This window comes from Ostrinia furnacalis, unplaced genomic scaffold (assembly GCF_004193835.3).
Source record: "Ostrinia furnacalis isolate ACB-3 unplaced genomic scaffold, ASM419383v2 OfSCF0629, whole genome shotgun sequence".
Lineage (NCBI taxonomy): Eukaryota > Metazoa > Arthropoda > Insecta > Lepidoptera > Crambidae > Ostrinia > Ostrinia furnacalis.
In genome coordinates, this window is record NW_021130868.1 from 597,783 (window position 1) to 609,897 (window position 12,115).

Genomic DNA, 12,115 nt, shown 5'->3' on the forward strand with positions numbered 1-12,115 from the left:
TTTTAACGTCAGAAATTGAATATTACGACATTGGACTTGGATGCGAGCAGTGCAGGACCAAACGTTATGGTAGTCCTTGTGGGACGCCTTTGTCCAGTAGTGGACGTTTTTTGGTTCAAACTAATTAGACACTACTTAGTTTCTCCCCGCGGTTTTTATCGCATGTATTTTGATCTGGCACAGAAATTACTGCTGATTACCTAATTTAAGGCCTTAATTTAAGTAAGTACCAGTATAAATATTAAGCCTTCCCTCTACAGTTACTAGTCTGATTCAACCACATAGTTAATTTTTCGACAAAATGTGGCATATAAATATTTTCTTAAGTTCCAAATCTATCTTTTCACGCAATTTCATCCAAATCACTTATGAGTTTGAGAATCACAACTTAGTTACGCGTACAAAGCGTTACAATTTAGACATGCTTAAATAATGCATTCTTTACAAGGTTGCTGTGCACTTTTAACGGCACTTATAACCCACATCTTTATCACAGCCTGGATTTTTAAACTATTTAGCCAGCGCTACAGTGTGGGGTAGTGTAGGCCAAATTGTCCATTTGCCTCTGGTAAATTACAGAGGATTTCCTCCAGCAGTTGAGACTAAAATAATGACCTGATGATGATGATGATGAAGTTTCATTTGAGTTTCTTTTTATTCAAATCTCCACGAAAATATCTTGAAAATGGGCTTAGATTTGGTTTGGTACATCTGTGGGAGACTGGAGTCTAGAGTAGCCTACCAAGTATCTTAGAGCGCCAGGTCTCCATCCCAAGAGACGTAAGTAAGTAAAGTACCATCATCATCATCATCTCAGCCATAGACGTCCACTGCTGAACATCCGATGGTGCAGCAAGGTTCTGGAGTGGAGGCCGCGTACTGGAAAACGCAGCGTGGGACGTCCACCCACAAGGAGGACCGACAACATCATAAAGGTAGCAGGAAGGTGCTGGACGCAGGCCGCTACCAACCGGGCAACATGGAAAGTAAAGTACCATACAATTTAATATTATTACAGATTTTGTTTAGTATCACTTTGAGTTTGCCTTATATGTATGCTTAGAATGTGCGTAAAGCCTAACATCACCTTGGCAATCATTACGTGCCTCTTAATTATACTTAGGAGCAACGGGCTTGATGCACCGTCTATACTTAGCAACCGCGATTATAACAGGACGCTATAGCAAACACCATTCATACTATAGTTCACATACTTGCGTAAATGATAGATCGAGGAAAAGTGAAAACTTAATAAAGATTTGGATCTGTCATAATTATTACGAGTGGACAAGATAGTGAGATTGAGAGTTATGGGAAGTTACTTTTCCATTGATTCCGCTTGCTTAATTACTTTGTGAATATAAAAAGACTAGCGGCCGCCCGCGACTTCGCGAAAATGAATCATCATTATCATTTCAGCCACAGGACGTCCACTGCTGAACATAGGCCTCCCCCAATGACTTCCACATTGCACGATTGGTAGCGGCCTGCATCCAGCGCCTTCCTGCTACCTTTATCAGGTCGTCGGTCTACCTTGTGGGTGGACGTCTCACGCAGAAAATGAATAGAATACACAGACTTAGTGCTTTTTAATTCCTAAAATGTCTTCCTTCTCTCCTCCATTTTAAGGATTAGTGTCAAAAGGATAATTAATTTTTATCCTTTAAGGTAGCCTTTCAAACTAAACGTCACAGACGCAGCGTCTATAACTTTGGTCTTGTGCCACCAACGCCGCCTCACTAACTCGCTTTGAAAGGCTACCTTTTAGACCAAAGCTAAAGACGCTGCGTCTGTGACGCTTAGTTCGAAAGGCTACCTTTACTATATTTTTACAATTAATAGCTTCGTTTTTATTCAGCAAAAAATACTAGTAAAGCTACTTAGTTTTTTATCTCTAATACCTAACTGGCCGATCGGAATGGGGTTTCCTATCAAACCGAGCGTAGATTGATATAAAAATAATTATCGTAATTACAAAATTGATAAAAGAAGCCGGGTGAAAGGTCGACTTTCGCTATAATACTGCTAACGATACTGTCAGTCTATGTTACTGTTGGACATTCTCGTTGCTTGATTAGAACTAAATAGAGTTCCGTTTTTGGTTAGTTTTTTTTTTTTAAACTCTAGATTACCTGTTGTAAATTACTAATAATATAATTATTTTATGCAGATTTTGGCTGCCAAAGACTCTTGGGGTAAACTATCGTTCAGCAGTGGACTTACAATGTAAGCAACTACAAGTAGCCCCTGACATAATGTATATTGATAAATTTATTTAGTCTGGAGCCAGTAAACAGTTGTGATGGGTAGGTAGCGGCAGTGGCGTAGCTTGGGGGGGGCAGGGGGGGCCATGGCCCCGGGCGGCATATGTAAGGGGGGCGGCGGATAAGAAAAAAAAACATTGCAAACATTGCATGAACAAGAAAAAAAAGTTAAGAAAAAAGAATACACGTTGGTGCGCTAGAGGTGATGCTGTAAATGCCCTTAAATATCACTACAAAGAAACATTGACCGCACTAGAAAAACTAACAGAAACTAATGAAAGTTTGAACACACGCACAGATGCAGGGAGTTTATTAGTCGCTATGCAATCATTTTCATTTTTATGTTACTTAGGCTTCTGGGAACCGATACTACGGGAAGTTAATGATACTCAAAAGTATTTGCAAACAGAGGGACTCAATATAGATCAGTGCGCCCAGAAAATGAGTGCTTTACAGACCCTATTAAAAGAAAATCGGCCTGAATTTGTAGACAGAGCTCTACAATAAGTATGCTAAAAGTTTATGTGAAGAGCTTGGAATTTCAGTAGAACCCCCAAGACAAATCAAGAGAAAGCATCTTTTTGGCGATGGATCTTTAGACGTTGGGTTATCGTACGAGAATGAACTCAGGCGAACAATGTTCAATTCAATAGACAGAGTAACTGCTGAAATTCGTGATCGATTCCAACAGCTGCAAAATCTAGCGCAAGAGTATTCCTTTTTAATGCCGGCAGTAATGCTGGGCTCAGAAAAACTTAATCTAGATCAAGCTCCTCGAGACATAAATACAGATGAGTTCCAACATGAGCGCGCACCTCTACGAGCGTTCGTAGCTGCAACAAATCCAGACTGTAAAAAAGAGCTTATGAAGTCCGGCTCTCTGGGATTATTAAAATATATTATTGACTCCAAACTTGAAGATAGCTTGCCAAACATTGTAATTATGTTGAGAATTTTTTTAACGACTGCTGTCAGCAATGCCAGTTGTGAGAGCTTTTCTAAACTAAAGCTGATAAAAAATTACCTTAGGTCGACTATGTCTACGTTGAGACTAACAAATCTAGCTATACTGGCAATTGAAAATGAGATACAATTTGATATCGACGATTGTGTAAAAGATTTTGCTTTGAAAAAAGCACGAAGAGTATATTTTTAATCTATTTTTTTTAAGTAATAGCAACAAAAATATTTAAGGAGCTTATTTACCCCTCTAAAACTTGCGCCACAGATAATTTTTCGTGATTTCATTTCAATTTTTTTGATTTCAAATAAAAAAGTGGTTTGTAAATAGTTAAAGCCATATCTAAGCTACTTTTAAAACCGTGTATTTATTATATTCTGCAAGTTCGAAATTCAAAATTAGCTAAAATGGTAACTTTTAGCACAGCTTTTAGCAGTAATTAAATCTGTAACTTGCTGCAAATATCTAATGAATTCAAACAAATTATTTTAAAAAATAGCTTCGATACATATTATACATTTTTCAAACCACTTTTTTAATTTCGGTCTATAACTAAAGTAATCAAGAAAAAATATGGTGGCGCTGGTTAGCTAGGGTACAACCCTTAATAATATTAAGGACATAATATGTATGTTATTCCTTCTAAGTTCAATGAGCACTATATATAATATTTACTCTCAATTGACAAATAAATACTTTAATACTTGTTATTATTGTTTATTGTTATACACCTAGTGTTACATAATAAAGCTGAGCTATTTAAGAAAAGAATTCCTGTGGGTTTCAAGCAATTGCTTCTCTTTAATGTATTTTCCTTCTGAAGCAGTGCGTGGTAGTTTATTTTGACTTTCAACAAATAAGGTGAATAGTGTACCTGAAGTCCATTCAATATAATATTTAAACTTTAAAATATTTATAATTAAAATAAAGGGCGGCGGATTTCAGAACGGCCCCGGGCGGCGAAAAGCCACGCTACGCCACTGGGTAGCGGTGCTTCAACAAGATGAGTCTTGAAGCCCTCCAAGAAATATTTACGTGTAAAAGCTCCCTTAAACTTTTTAATAAGTTTGAACTGAAGATATGTATAAAGTACAAAAATCTTTCTTTTAACCATTAACCCCTTATTTTTAAGTGAGCCCTATGGTAACACATAACAGGAATTTAGTTTTATACGGGTCACTTAAAAATTAGGGATCGATGGTGAAAATGGATGCGTAAGACACACAACGTCAAGTAGCCTGACGTGCCGTCGTTTTTATGCAGGTATTACAATTGTAGTTTTTATTTTCATTATAAGACCACTTTTGATGCGCCCGCGTCACCCAAGCTAAACTTTCGACAACTAAAGTGTCATCATCAAGTGTCATTACGGAATTTATCGGTCGTCAGACACATCAGTGTTGTCGTAAAAAGAAAAGTTATAATGTTATCGTTTAGTTTAGAGTATTGTGTTTATGTAAGTGGCAAGTAAGGTGGCAAGTCCCTTCTTATTAGTGGGTAAGTGAGACAGTAAGGCTTTATTAGATAGTACATGTCCCACAATTCACTGTGATTTTTAATATTCGTCAAAATTATATCAAATTATTTAGTCAACAGTTTTTTTTTGACACTGAAGCAAAAAAGGATGATACATTTATAAGTAACCAAACAAAATGGATTACTCAAATGCGACAGCTCTTCCCATGAGAAAAACAACAAACTCAATTTGGTACTTTAGTATAGACATAATTATTTTTTAAATTTAGATTAATAGTCATGTAAAAAATTCCCAGTTAATAGTTGTATTTCAATAGGTAGTAGGATCATCCCGTTTTGTTTGAGCACTTAGCAAAGAGACTTTTAATTATCGCCGTAGGATTTTTAAAGTCATTTCATGTAGCATAAGTAAGATGTTTTCAGTTACATTAATTGTTATGTCACTGAGTTACAAAATATGGATTTTACATCGAATAAGCAAAATCATGCGTTTAATGTATTCGAAGACCATTACAATCGCTTTCAAATCTTAATCACCATCAAAAATGGTTGGAGGCGTTGTGGAGATTACAATTAATTTAATCTACAGATGTAAATATTACTACGTATTAGGAGAACTAACTACTTATTAGGGTTCTGAAACAATCTGGTAGCTAATTAACTTATTTATTAGCTATACTGATTTAAGCTGTAACATCCTAAAATCAAAATCAGATATTTATCCAGCACTTAGGTCCTTTCCGTCCTTCTTTCCTTTCCATTTAAGACATTTGCACACGTCCCAAATATAGCTTGCTCTACCACCACTTTGGGTGAACGTATGGGCTGGTGCTGAGAAGAAGTGGCGGAAGAAACACAATCATCTTTGTCAGCCTTTTTTTTTCAATTAATCAAAACCCGCCCATTAGTTTTCAACCGACTTCAAAAAAGGAGGAGGTTCTCAATTCGACCCGTATGTTTTTTTTTTATGTTTGTTACGCGATAACTCCGCCAATTATGAACCGATTTGAACAAATCTTTTTTCGGCCTATAGGTAATACCTCAAGGGTGGTCCCATTTAAATTTAATAATAGAAAAAACAACCCCCAAGGGTGGAAAATTGGGGATGAACTTTTTTATACGCAATATCTCCGCCGATTATAAATCAATTTGAACGATTATTTTTTTGTTGAATAGGTATTATCAAAGGGGTGGTTTCATGCGAATTTGAAGAAAATATTTCACCCCCAAGGGTGGAAAATTGGGGATGAACTTTTTTATACGCAATATTTTTAATTTTTAGTTTTTTTTTTTTAAAAAAAAAGCTAGAAAAAGTAAAAACAATCGCAAAGTCATAGACATTTTTTAACTTTTATTCGATTTTGAATGAACTTTTATATCGCCGCGTCGTTGGTGGTTCAATGTGCATTTTGGCTGCCATTTTCCGATCGAATCGAATCACTGGTGACGCGGCGACTGACATTAGTGAAAACTTCACATTGGTTTGCGATGGCATTTTGACTAGACCCACAGATAATGACTCTATCCCTACGATACACTAACGATATCTACGATATGCCAAGTCAATTATGTCAACGTCGTACTATAGATCTAGGGCTCAACGCAGTTAGGCCTGCCCCCCTAGACAAAACGCAGTTTTTGATCGAATCGAAAATCGAATCCGTCAAAACTCCATACAAAAAAGGGGCTTTTCGACCACTTATCGACTGGTTTGCGATTATAATTTGCACTTTGTCTAGACCCACTGATGTATGGGAGCGTCACTGCAGGGATGACATTGACATACTATGACGTGACAGTGACAGAGTCATGTTACTATCTATAGATGACCCACGCTGAACTGTCCCACCAAACTCAATGACAGGGGGGCGCTACCATCGTTCAACTATATGGTTTCCAACATGGCAAAAATCGGAACCAACGATCCGGTATTGACGGTGGCGCCCCACTGTCAATGTCATCGATAGGACAGTCCAGTATTTTGGAACTATATTATGGAAGCAATAAAATTATCCCCCGTATTCGTCGGCGTTTAGTGTAGTGGTTCGAAACGGACTACTATTCCAGTACCTCTAGTAGGAAAAACTTTCGAGTTCGTTTCGTTGCGTATTCAAAGTGACATCGAAAAATTTTGTATGAAGAATTAAACAGCGCCCCCTATATTATAGCCGCCCTAGGGGGCGCTGTTTAATTTTTCATACAAAATTTTTCGATGACACTTTGAATACGCAACGAAACGAACTCGAAAGTTTTTCGTACTAGAGGTACAGAAGTTGCGCGTTCGATTCCCGCACAGTACAAACATTTGTGTGCATGAACATTATTTGTTTGTATTGGACTGGGTGTTTTCTTTTTATGTATGTATTTACAAAAAAAAAATGTATTTAGGTATGTTTATATCCGTTTTCTAGTACCCATAGTACAAGCTTTGCTTAGTTTGGGACTAGAAGCGTAGTGTAAAATGTCCAAGGATATTTATTTATTTATATTAATAAAAAGTTACACCTAGGATGAACTCTGGTTTAAAATGACATTTTCATACTAAACTAGCGGCCGCCCGCGACTTCGTACGCGTGGATCCCGTTTTACCCCCTTTTCCCGAATTTTCTTTGCTATAAACCTCACGGAGCCCGAAACCTTTCCAACGAATCCAAAACCGTGGAAATCGGTTCGTGCGTTCTGGAGTTATAGCGTCAGGGAGGAAAACCCGACTTATTTTTATATAGTAGATGACAATTTAAGCCAGAGTTTAACTAGGGTGTAACTTTTATTATCCCACCAAAAACATTCTGTAAAAAATTAGCCAAGTCTCGATGGAGCTGCCTGTTTATCTCTAAAAAGTAATGAAATCTAGACAAAGTCGTGCCAAGTCTATGGTTCCTTACTGCGATTTCTTTATTATTATATTTAATGTTGTGTGACTTGGCCGTTGAAGGGTACCAAACCAGATGCTCCATGACACCATTGCACCAATCTGTCGCCAAATCCGCTACCCATTGACGATGGAAAATAAATTGCACTTGGAAAACGTTGATGCAATAACCAGTCAATTGTAGGCTTAATAAAGCTGCGTATTTCAATAATACTTAGGAAAATTGGGGATGAACTTTTTTATACGCAATATCTCCGCCGATTATAAATCAATTTGAACGATTATTTTTTTGTTGAATAGGTATTATCAAAGGGGTGGTTTCATGCGAATTTGAAGAAAATATTTCACCCCCAAGGGTGGAAAATTGGGGATGAACTTTTTTATACGCAATATTTTTAATTTTTAGTTTTTTTTTTTTGTGTTCACGCATTTAAAGTCGGTTTTATTTTTTTTAAAGTTAATTATTGTTTGAAGGAATAAGAGACATCCACAATAATAATTACAAATCCACACATCAAGTATCAAGTACGTTATTAGAAAAGTACAGCGGGTCTAGTCAAAACGCACTTTAAAATCGCAAACCCATCGCAAACCAGTCGCAAACAAATAAACAAATCGCAAAAGAGGTCGATAACAAAAAAGGCTTAGTCAAACGGCAAAAAATCGAATCGCAAAGCCCTACCTATCGATAATCGAAAGACTGGATTGAAATTTCCCATACAAAGGCTTAGCCAACATGCATTTAAGACTCAATCAAAATCGAATCGAATCGCAACACCCGCCATTTTCATTGCGATTACTTCTCCTTTTTGCGAGTGTTCCACTGATGATGTCAGTCATGAGCAGTCTGCCCATCATATCTTGTGGGAGTGTGATCTTTGGAAACATGAACGTGATATAATGCTTAATTCAATACAACATACATCTGTTTCCGCAATTTATTACACCGATCTTGTCGCGACAAGGAAAAATTTCCGTGCTTTTAAGCGATTTTGTGAAAAATATTATTGGCAGGTAGTTGCTAATTGCTCATAAGATAGGCCCCCTTAATTTAATTTATTGTCCGTGGTGCATAATCTTTTTCTTAAAGGTTTTAAACCTTTGTTTGTCACCTGTCATCCGCTTTGCAATGGAGGGAAGTCGAACCTTAATTTCGAACTCCTCCTATGTTCTTCTGATTAATTTCGTTGCGGGTCCAATGACAGTTTAACTTTCCCCCGGGACAAACTTGACCTTCATTGGTTGGGTTTTTGTGGCGGTCAAGCTGTAGATCCTGGCTACACAGGAGTTGCAGTGGTGGGAACGAGAGGTGGGAATAGTCCCGTTTGACGTTTGACGACACAAAAATACCCTCTATCCACAAACCTTACTATGAGGTCACACAGTGCGCGTGACGCACAGGGTGACACACGAACCAATCATCACCATCATCATCTCAGTCGACGTCCACTGCTGAACATAGGCCTCCCCCAATGCTTTCCATGCTGCCCGGTTGGTAGCGGCCTGCGTCCAGCGCCTTCCTGCTACCTTTATGATGTCGTCGGTCCACTTTGTGGGTGGACGTCCCACGCTGCGTTTTCCGGTACGCGGCCTCCACTCCAGAACCTTGCTGCCCCATCGGCCGTCAGTTCTGCGTACTATGTGCCCTGCCCAACCAATCACAGAGCTTTATTAAACGCTGTGCATTCGATTTGCTGCTTCACTTAAGCAAGCTTCTTTTGTGAATACGGGCATCTGAGTTAAGCGGTAGACCTATTATTCCGATATCACCATAGATCATCAGTCCACATTCTTGTATCTGGGGTAATGAACCTACGACCGTGTGCCTCACATTCCGGATCATTTGACGCAAAAACCAATATGGAATGGAGATCGATGCGCATTACAAATTGAAGACTACAAACAATACAATGATCTGGCAGTAATTAGTTGATGAAAGAAAAGTAGTAAGTACTTAATGATTGCTATTGTTGTGACGGGAATTTAAGGGTTGGATATGATAGTGGAAAGCGCCAGGAAATGTTTAAGTAGAATGCAAAGTTAATTGTAACTATCAATGAAAGTACATACCTACTTAATTACACGTAAGAGACTTTGGGATATTTTAAAGAAACAAAGCAACTTATTCTGACATTGAATTTTATTGTCTTATATTTTAGTTCAAGTTCAAGTTCAAAAGTTTCATTGCCAATGACTAATTAAGTTAGTTGAAAAATGGGCTTGTGGGTCACTATTGTCAGGCATTTTAAGTAGCTACAAAACAAGCCAAGGCTAGGATAACTCAGGAACAGAATCTTTAGAACAATTATTTAGGTACTCCAAAGATATCCCGGCTTAATTTCAAGACTTTTTTAGACTTTATTTATTTAAGAATTGCTTTGCGAGTAGTACAGAAGTTCCTTTAATACATTGAATGTCTTCAATTAAAGTTACTAGGTAACACAAAATATTGTAGTATTTTCAGAAAGAAGCTGACCTGACCTAGTTTCATACTTTTACTCATTCATAAAATATGAGTATTTACTTATCCCTCCAAACAATGGCTTCCTACTCAGTTAATATTAATTTCATTAAATTATCCTTCTTTACGACAAACATTTGTATATTTTCCCTTCAGAACTATTCGATTCTTATCACCAAATTGCTTAGTCAAAAGGCTTTTCATTCTTAATGTCTTTAACAATGTAGTGAAAGTTTTATGTATAGAATCTAACTGTCACTTCCCATGACTAAAACGATGATGGTATAGCAAATTTAATGAACCAAACTGCCTACAGAAGTGATTGCGTGCTCAGATGTGTGATGGTCATTTATACGTTTATGTTATACGGGGTGTAAGAAAAGTTAGGTTTACTTTAACAGTGGACACTAACGACTAAATGCTTAATAAAAACTTATAGATACTACTATCTTTTAACTATACCATAGCGCATAGGAGTCTCCCTGCGTGATCGAATCAGAAATGAGGAGAACCAAAGTAACCGACATAGCTCGCAGAATTGCTAAAATCAAGTGGCAGTGGGCGGGGCACATAGCTCGTAGAGATGATGGCCGTTGGGGCAGGAAAGTTCTCGAGTGGCGACCACGGGCTGGAAGACGTAGCGTGGGCAGGCCTCCTAATAGGTGGACCGACGATCTGGTAAAAGTCGTGGGAAGAGCCTGGATGCGGGCAACGCAGGTCCGTTCATTGTGGAAGACCTTGAGGGAGGCCTTTGTCCAGCAGTGGACGTCATTTGGCTGAAACGAACGAACGAACGAACCATAGTAGCATCTATCGAAGTTATGGTTAAATCGAACTCCTCCTATGTTCTTCTGATTAATTTCCTTGCAGGTCCAATGACAGTTTAACTTTACCCCGGGACAAACTTGACCTTCATAGGTTGGGTTTTTTATTGGCGGTCAAGCTGTAGATCCTGTCTACACAGGAGTTGCAGCGGTGGGAATGAGAGGTGGGAAGAGTCCCGTTATGAAGCGATATTTTTCAGACAAGGAATGGACAGTTTGTTACTAATATCATTAATTAATTTAATTTTTTTATTTTAGATTTATGCACTGACTACTGAAGCGGTTAGGTACCAATTTTGCAAATATTTTGTTTATTAATAAGCTTCTAAATCTAAAAGTACAAAATATATTTATGATGATAATATCATTATACACTTCATCGTTCATAAAACGCGTTAATTGGATATCACAATTGACATGAATTGCTATGTATAGACGCAGGCTAAAATGTCGCGAGTTTAGATTGATATTTTTTTATTGTTAAAAAAAATTCATCGAAAAGTATTTTTTAACAAAGATGATTATAACAATCGTTATCATCTAGCTATTTCTTTTCCACTTCAATACGACACACTCTATTCCAGATGCAAATAGAGGATTTGGCTTGCACTCCAGTAAGCCTAAGATGCGCGCCGTGATAACTTTTATCGACGTCCAAATATATGGGCAAAATCGATAAAATGGCGTGATAACCGCTTATCGCGGCGCGCAACCTAGGCTTACTGGCCTATTTATTGATCTAAGCTGACCAACCAATAAAATATAATAAAATATAATAAATCACAAGGTAAATTTTCAAAGTTGATTTACTCTCTTTTATACTTATTTAGAAAATGAATATGCTCAAGCTAAAAATCTCAAAGCGGAGGTAAATCCTAGTTCAAAAAGTCGTTATGCTCACTAATAATATCATAATTCTTTGATTGTTATTAGTATGAATTTGACACAAAAAATCAGCTTTATTTTTTTATTTTTTTTATTTTTTTTTTTATCCACAACGAGGAAGCTCTTGGCCTGTATCTCACCTGATGGTAAGTGACGATCAGGCCGAAGGTGGAAGCGAGCTTCACCCGGAATCCTCAACCACGGAGGAACTGGCTATCTTACCTCTAACTGTCGGAACACAATAATGCTGTTAACATTGTTGTTATGGCGATAGACTTAGGTAAGATGGTGGTAGCTAGCCAGGCGGACTTAGAACAAGCCCTACCACCAACCAAACCGAACAGAAAAATCTGCCCCCACTGGGAATCGAAC